At 39.9% G+C, this 8135-nt stretch overlaps 1 long non-coding RNA gene across 1 annotated transcript; it reads left to right on the top strand.

The window, feature by feature from the left end:
- The first annotated feature begins 1269 nt into the window (after nucleotides 1-1269).
- LOC129164268 (uncharacterized) lies at nucleotides 1270-6816 on the top strand. Its single transcript, XR_008563876.2, has 2 exons — nucleotides 1270-2637; nucleotides 5336-6816. It is a non-coding gene; the product is annotated as an uncharacterized lncRNA (long non-coding RNA).
- Nucleotides 6817-8135: the final 1319 nt, after the last annotated feature.

Below are 8135 nucleotides of genomic sequence, written 5' to 3' on the forward strand. Positions count from 1 at the left end.
CATATAAGGCACAACTTTAACAGACAAAATTCAATTCTAATGGTAAAAATTAGTTTTCAAATGAAAAGCGTTCAACATGGATGGCATTACCAAGTGTCAAGAAGTGCCGTGTTTAACAACAGTACCTAGTATTACCGGTTAACTTATTCATTTCTTAAATGCTGCATGAAATAGTTCCAATACCAGCGTTGAATTAACTCCAGCAAAACAATAGAAAAACAATTCACTTTTAACTTTTTGATCATCTTACGTGGAGGAAGATTTTTTTCAGGTAATACTGAGCTAAAGGTCAGGCACAAACACAAATTCACTTGTAGAGGAAAAAGTATGGCTGGAGCAAACTGGTCCTTAGTACTTTAATAGCTGCAAAACAAACAGAAATTATTTTTCGACGGATTATGTCTTTGATGTCCCATGGGCTGTCGGAGCACCTAATGTCCTCTGGATGATGTGTGACGTGCTCTTCTATTACAAATTCACTTGTATAAGACAAAAACAAAGATTTCAGATTTTATCAAAATCAATCTGGTTGTTTATGAGAATAGTTTCTTACAGATGGGCTTTAGTCCAAGGGTTCATGGTTATAACTTTTTTCTTAAGTTATAATAGTTTAGTAGTTGATACCAAACATGTTTGTGCAGTTCATTGGACAAAATCCCTCTCACATAAATTAATTTCAGCAGTTTTATTTCTGACAATTTCAGTACCTTCCAGAAAGAGCTGTGTGTGTCAGGGCTCTGCCACTTTAAGTTGGAGCTGGCCACACCCACCTCTCTCCCGCTGAGACTGTTATAACCTGAGGAGCCCCGATAATCCAGAGGGGCTCAGAGTAAAGGCACTGCTCCTCTAGCAGCAACACTCTTTTGCATGAAAAAGGTGGTTCTATTCTACTTTCCCCATTTATGACATCACAAACAGGGACATTTTAAAATGGCTTGTTTTACGTACAGAATTACTAAAACTAAACACTGACAGAAATGAGTTTCATTTTTGGAGTGTTTATAGAGGCAGTTAAGGCCCATTCAGCATAACAAAAGGATGCAAAAGGTGAGCTTTGCATAATATGTCCCCTTTAATGCAAATACAAAGTTTTTTGCAATGAGTCTCAATCGTTAACAACACTTGACTTAAACGTCTGTAAGCCTGACTGATGTTATGAGTTTAACAGCTGTTGTGGCACTCTTGAGGTTTTCTCTAAATTTTTATCAGCTGTATACATACGTACATACATACATGTATGCATTCCACAAGTTGAGGTATTATGGGATGGTGAGATATTTTGCTAACAGACAAACAAAAACACGAGCAAAAACATTACAACCCACCTTTTGGCAGTAGAGTTAGACTTGTTTAAATATTTGTTTCAGTGTTGGGAGATAAATTATGGGATGGACTTCAAAAAAAGAATGAAAATATATATTTAAGGACTATGGAGTAACATCACTAATGTGAATTTTATTGAGGCAATATTAAGCTTTGGCTTCAGCCTTCCGTTTTTTCGGTTTCAGGTTTTTTTTTAAATTGTTTTTGTGAAACGAACCTTCCTAAATGTTTTTAATAAACACAAACTAAATAAAAAGATGTACCATACAGGTATTTGTCTTTAGGGAGGAAGTCGAAGAACAGAATCTACTTCTGTTGGGTATTTTTATAAATGTACCTTTTTGAGACCTAAAAGATGCCCATTACACATCATGAATCTCTGTGTTGGTATGTTCATAAAAAGGTTGAGCAAAGATGTTAATTGAGAGAACTCTGTAACTTGAGAAGGTCCGCCTTCTCCCCCCATCCATTTGGTGAATAAAGCCCCTGAAGAACTGGGAGCACAGGGGAGTGACGTGGGGGAAGCCTCGGAGGAGGTTTCTCTGCGTTAACTCTCCATGCATTTGGAGACTCAGGGTAAAATGTCTTCCTTGTTGTCATGTGGGTTTATTTCAGGTTCCAGGGTTATGGAGGTTAAGTATTATCTACCAGATAATTGCAGAATGCAGGTATACAGAGCAGGTGAGGATAAAGCTTTGAGGCTGAAGCAGAATGGGGCCTGGTTGAGCTACACACATGGACATTACAAATAATCAATTTACTCTCTCTCTCTATCAAAGGGTGTGTCGTCCTTTAAGGTAATATGGGATAAAATCAAATTACCTAACAAGTGGTGGAGGATGCGGGCAAGGCAGAGCCGTCGATGGGAAGCTGGCTTCGGGGAGCGGTACAGGCGCCACTTACCTCATCAAAGCCCGGGGAACTAAAATTGTTTCACCGGCCGGCTTTTTAGCCTTGCAGGCAGATTCCCATTCAAGCTCTCGCCTTCCCGAACTCAGGACGAAATTACCACGGAGAGTAGGTTAATTCATTAATTCATTAAGCTAATTCAGTAATTTGTGTCTGTTTCTTTAACCACTGGCAGTGTGGTTTGAGTTGATTGAGGAGGGCCAGTTGCGGCCGTGTGTGTGTGTGAACCTCTTGAGAGTATGAGAAAGTTGATGACCGGAAAAAGACGTGTGAGATTGTTTTGGCTAAAATTGGTTTGAGTCTGTTTCTGGTAAGGGGAGACTGTGGATCAGCTCTGGTGAGCTCTGGAGAGCAGAGTTCCGGTGGGAGTTCGCTTCGCAGTCTGGCAGCTGAATAGCACACTGGGTGAGTAAAAATTAATTGCACTTTTTGTTTTTAACCGTTGGCAGTGTGATTTAAGATTGATGGTGGTGACTGACATTCACGCACAAAAAGACGTTTTTGTGTCCAGCTAGGGGTTGCACATGTAAACCGTGGGGTTGCATTGAAGCGTGAACCGGGCTGTATTCCTGCCTTGAAGAGGAGGTTTTAATAAGTCTTGTGTCTGCGTGCACAGGGCGTCCCGCAGAGCTGCGGGTAGTAATTACAGGTGAATGTTCAGGTGCACCTAAAACTGTTGCTAAACCAGCGCTGCATTAAAGCAGCCGCGGATGGTTAATACACGCAGCATGTAAGTGCTGGTGTCGATTGGAGTGGTTTGATGCTGAAATCACACTGCCGCAGGGAATTGTTTAAATATTTTATGGTGCAACAAGGTACACAAAATTTGATTGGCTTAAAAGATCTTAAATCGGTCTAAAATTCCCGGTCTGTGTTATTTGTGTTGTGATTTTTCTGGTGCCATGGGGCTGCGTTCCATTTTTGTGGGTGGACTTGCCGGTTTCCGTGTTGTGTATTGTTGAAAGGTGACGCTGAGGACTGGCATGTTAATTTCTGACAGAGTTTTGCTCCATCTGTGTATGAGTAAAGGTTTTGGGCCTAACCGGATCTGGTCTGATCTGGGGGGGTTGTGTCCAAGTTCTGAATGTGTGTGAGTGAAAGCCTGCAGGTCAGTTTCTGTGTGTGTGTGAGTGTGAGAGAAGTTTTGGGCCGAAGTTCTGAAGCCTGAATGTGTGTATCTCGGCCAAGATCTCTGAATGAATGAAAGGTCCCATTACATGACAATGTGTGTGACTGAGGCTTTGAGCCTAGTTTGTTCTGTGTGAAACCTGCAGATTCTAGATGGTCTATGTTCTATGTTTCTGTTTTGTTCTGTGTTGTCTTGTTCTTTATTCTGTACATGTATGAATAACACTAACATCCTGTGATGTGTAAGTGTGGGTCAGAAGGCTCAGGTGTGTGTGTGTATGTGGTTCCTAAGAGAAGCTGGAGAAATAGAAGAAAGGAAAAGGAGGGGTGAAGGTTTGAGGGGGTGTATGAAGAGACAACGAAGTGTTATGGGGGATGGTTTTGATAAGGCTGCAGGCCACTAACTGTTTGATGGTTTGGTTAGGAAGAAATGAGAGGTTAGCAGAGAAGGTTAAGGAAAAAAGCAGACAGATGGAGAAAAGACAGAATTAAAGAAATGGTTGAGGAAAAGAGAGAAGGCAAAAAGGAAGTTTTAAAGAAATGTTTGAGGTGTGATGATTAACTAAATACTATCTGAAAAAGTCATTGCTTTTATCTGCATGATAACTCGTACTGAACTAGTAAACAAAATGACTTACATAGATAGAATGTTAAGGAAATACAGTTAAGCAGGGATAAAGACATCCATCCTCTAACTCCTTCAGCTTCACAGGCTGAATGGTTGCCCAAATAAGATGGAGATGATTCACGCGATTGCCTCAAGTTAAATTAGATATTCTGGTCTACAGGCCTTTTATTATTTTATTAAAATAAATAAATACTCTTTCTAAAAGATCATGTAGTTAGACTTAAGTAGTTCCCCTAATCATTTATTGAGGAATTTGACCCCAAATTACAGAATTAGAAGGGAAAATTCATGATTTTGTGTTTTAAGAGGCACATAACCTTATAACTAGCTTATGCCATTTTAAAATGACAGACTCTTTGCTTATAGCTCTGGTAGATTAGCTGTGCAGCAGCTACTCTGGATCCGACGATACCTTTTGCTCATGAACCAAGATTAAAAATACAACTTTTCAGTTTTACTTTAGTGGGTTATGATCTTAGGTAAATAGAATTCTACACTATGCAGTAACAGTTTTTTATCTCAGCATTTTATCATATGACTAAATCATGTTAAACTTGGTGTTTCTGCCATAAGACTGGCTTTACAGGAGGGTGTTTAGATTTTTTATGAACCGTAAAAACTTCCCGTTAAATGTGTCTTATCGACCATTGATAGATTTAATTTAATAACATGATTGAATCAACACGGTGCTAGATTTTTCCTGTATGCTATTTCTATGCAAATCTTGTTTGAAATGTAAACATCAACTCAGCCCCTACAGACCATACTGCTGATCGTAGTATGTTATTTTACTCAACAGTAAGGCTGTTTTGTAACTATTTCAACATTTGAGCTATTACCATCATTTATTTTCTGTTTGGGTTATAAGGTTTAATAAATCTGAGTGACTTCCTTTTGATTAATTTAGATCCTGTAAATGTGTGAGAACCCTACCTCCACAGGAGGGGGTGATGTAACTGATAAAGTTTTGATTACCTTACAAGGTGGAGATGGGCTGGTTCATTTAAATTAGAATGCCTTTTGCCTGAATGCAAATGTGTGAGCCTAAGCAGCTAAATCAAGGCTAGACTAGAAGACTCTAGGGTCCTTTTGTGAAAAACCTCTTTGAAGCCTCTGTGACGTGATTGTGTAAACTCCGCCTTAGTGTGATAGAATCTCTGATTAACTCCTTTTGAGACAAGCTAGTTTTAAAGAATTTGGATGTGTTTTATTTTGTTTGTGAAAATTTAGGACAGACCATATCTGACTATTTTCATGCTAAACCAGACATCAATGTTTATTAATTTAAACAATTAGGCAGCACAACTTTTGGGTACACTGTTTTCCTAAATGCAAATTGTTCCCTAGGCAAGACAGGCTGGGAGACTCCTTGATTTGTGTCCTGCTGTGATGTGAAGATGGGAACTCGATTAACAGGTGATAAAGATCAGTGGCTGGCTGCATTGGTTCCTGCAGAAAACATCAGAGGACACAGATCGGGGACAAGACGCTTTGTGCCCCATTGACCCTCAACAACCAGGAAGGTATTGTGATTGCAACACAAGATGGTTTGCTATGTCCTGTCCTGATACTCTCCGAATGCAGGAATGGCTCAGACTCAGGAGAAGAGTGTCGATGAAAAGACTTCAGAGGATCTGAGTTCCTTTGAGCAAGCAGCTGTGGAAGTTGAACGCATGTCTAACAGAATGCAAATTGGTCTGTGCCTGTGGCATCCTGCTGTGGGTCTTTGAAACGTTTGTGACTTGTAGGTGTGTTGAAAAGGAGGTGGAGCCCACAATCCAAGATGGAGGAAGCACGAAAGACGTGGCTAACTGCTGACTTGCAGTCCAAGACGGAAGTGACACAAACCACCGTCACCAGCTGAGCTAATGTTAAACCACAAACCAAGTGGATCAGTTAGCCCAAACCGGTACCAACCTGTAAGCTGATGTAAAACCACAAAACCCGCTGTGGGCCAGTCAGCTCTCTCAGGAAGTGACCTGCGTCGACACGTCAGCGGGACGACGCAAAGCTGAGAGCACAGTGTGACCGAGATATCACACCTGAACTGGAGATGAGGTGCAGAGGTCAAACACCAACTTCAGGAGGGAACCAGAACTGCAGGTCAGCCAGCCACAGAAAACTCAAAACCTGTGACACCTGTTCAGTCCTACAAGCGATCGATTGCAGCACAGGAGGTAACGACGGATGTGGAGCAGAAGATCCACAAGTGTTTGATGACAAATGATATGGGTTACTTTAATAAAGCTAGGAATTCAAGATTATTATGTAGGTTTTGGTGTCTAGATTATTCATTCCTAATTCCAGGTTTTAACTCTTGCTCTGGGTTTTGTTGACAGGATAATCATTGCTCAAAGGTAGCATTCAGGGGGGATAAGTTAATGAAGCTAGAAATACAGGATAAAATTGGGTTTGATGTCTGGTTTAATGTTGAACTAAAATCTGATTGATTAATTGGTCATTTCAAATTCCAGGTTAGGTGTGTCCTAATTTCATGTTAATGTTGTTTTATTGGTTTAATCTTTTATTGCTCAAAAAGTCACATCAGGAGGGAATGTTGGGTATTTTTATAATTGTACCTTTTTGAGACCTAAAAGATGCCCATTACACATCATGAATCTCTGTGTTGGTATGTTCATAAAAAGGTTGAGCAAAGATGTTAATTGAGAGAACTCTGTAACTTGAGAAGGTCCGCCTTCTCCCCCCATCCATTTGGTGAATAAAGCCCCTGAAGAACTGGGAGCACAGGGGAGTGACGTGGGGGAAGCCTCGGAGGAGGTTTCTCTGCGTTAACTCTCCATGCATTTGGAGACTCAGGGTAAAATGTCTTCCTTGTTGTCATGTGGGTTTATTTCAGGTTCCAGGGTTATGGAGGTTAAGTATTATCTACCAGATAATTGCAGAATGCAGGTATACAGAGCAGGTGAGGATAAAGCTTTGAGGCTGAAGCAGAATGGGGCCTGGTTGAGCTACACACATGGACATTACAAATAATCAATTTACTCTCTCCATCAAAGGGTGTGTCGTCCTTTAAGGTAATATGGGATAAAATCAAATTACCTAACAACTTCAGATGTGTTTTCTCTGTCCACAGAGCTCATCACTGTATTTCCTGGAGATTTATCTACATTTTTGCTCTTTTACTAGCATCTTGTTGTGTTTATGATTATTATTTAATTAGCTGTTTGCTCTCTTTATTTTGCAACACAAACTATTTAAATGGATCACCATGTTCTATCCTTGTAAACAAAAACTAGATTTGCTTTTGATTTAATCTGTTTGTGGATTTTCCTGCCTTGCTGGTTTTTATTGACTGTTAAAAGTAAATAGCTAGTTAAATGATTAAGAAAGCCATTTTACATTGATACACGGACGGAAAAAGAGATGCATTGTTGAGTTTGAAGTCCAAAATGAGCTGATTTCAGTTAATAAATTAAAAAGTCTAATTTCACTTGAGTTGAAATGAAAAAATATGACCCAAGTGCATGTTTTTGGCAGAAATTTTGAAGTGGCTGTGATTTAGAGGAATGCTTGCATTTTTCTAATATCCATAAAGATTTAAATGCAACACATGAAAGAGAAAAGGGGCAACATTAAAATGGGTTTGAAGTCATCACCTCCTAAAGTAGTCCTCTTGTGTACAGATGTCAGTACTTCTAGGGAACTGCTGTTAGCTAACACAGATGTCTTAAAAGCACGAATCTGTGAATGTTGGTCAACTGTGGTGCAGAAACATCATCCTGGGACCGAGGGTGGCGATTCCTGGTAAAAATCCAGCCACACACATCTCCACACATTGGGAATCCTTTAATCCTGTGACATGGAGGATAGGATTTAAGCAACAAATGTTCTAAAAATAGCATCTCTGTGTGAATACATGTCAGTGGTATTTAACACCGTCGCTGCACAGTCATAAAAGTTGACAGCTGATGTCCTGCAATGCCTTCTACCTGTCTTATCTCAGCACCACAGGGGTACACTGTCCTATTTAAAGTCATTAATGTCAAAAGTGCTATGGACAAATTACACCATTAATCATTTTATTATCGCATGTCACTTCAACCAGTATTGTGTAACAATGGCTGAGGGATAATTATTATCTTTTAGAGGCTTCAGAGAAGAGCCATGCTGGATTGTTTTTGAAATG

Source organism: Nothobranchius furzeri, chromosome 4 (genome assembly GCF_043380555.1).
Source record: "Nothobranchius furzeri strain GRZ-AD chromosome 4, NfurGRZ-RIMD1, whole genome shotgun sequence".
NCBI lineage: Eukaryota > Metazoa > Chordata > Actinopteri > Cyprinodontiformes > Nothobranchiidae > Nothobranchius > Nothobranchius furzeri.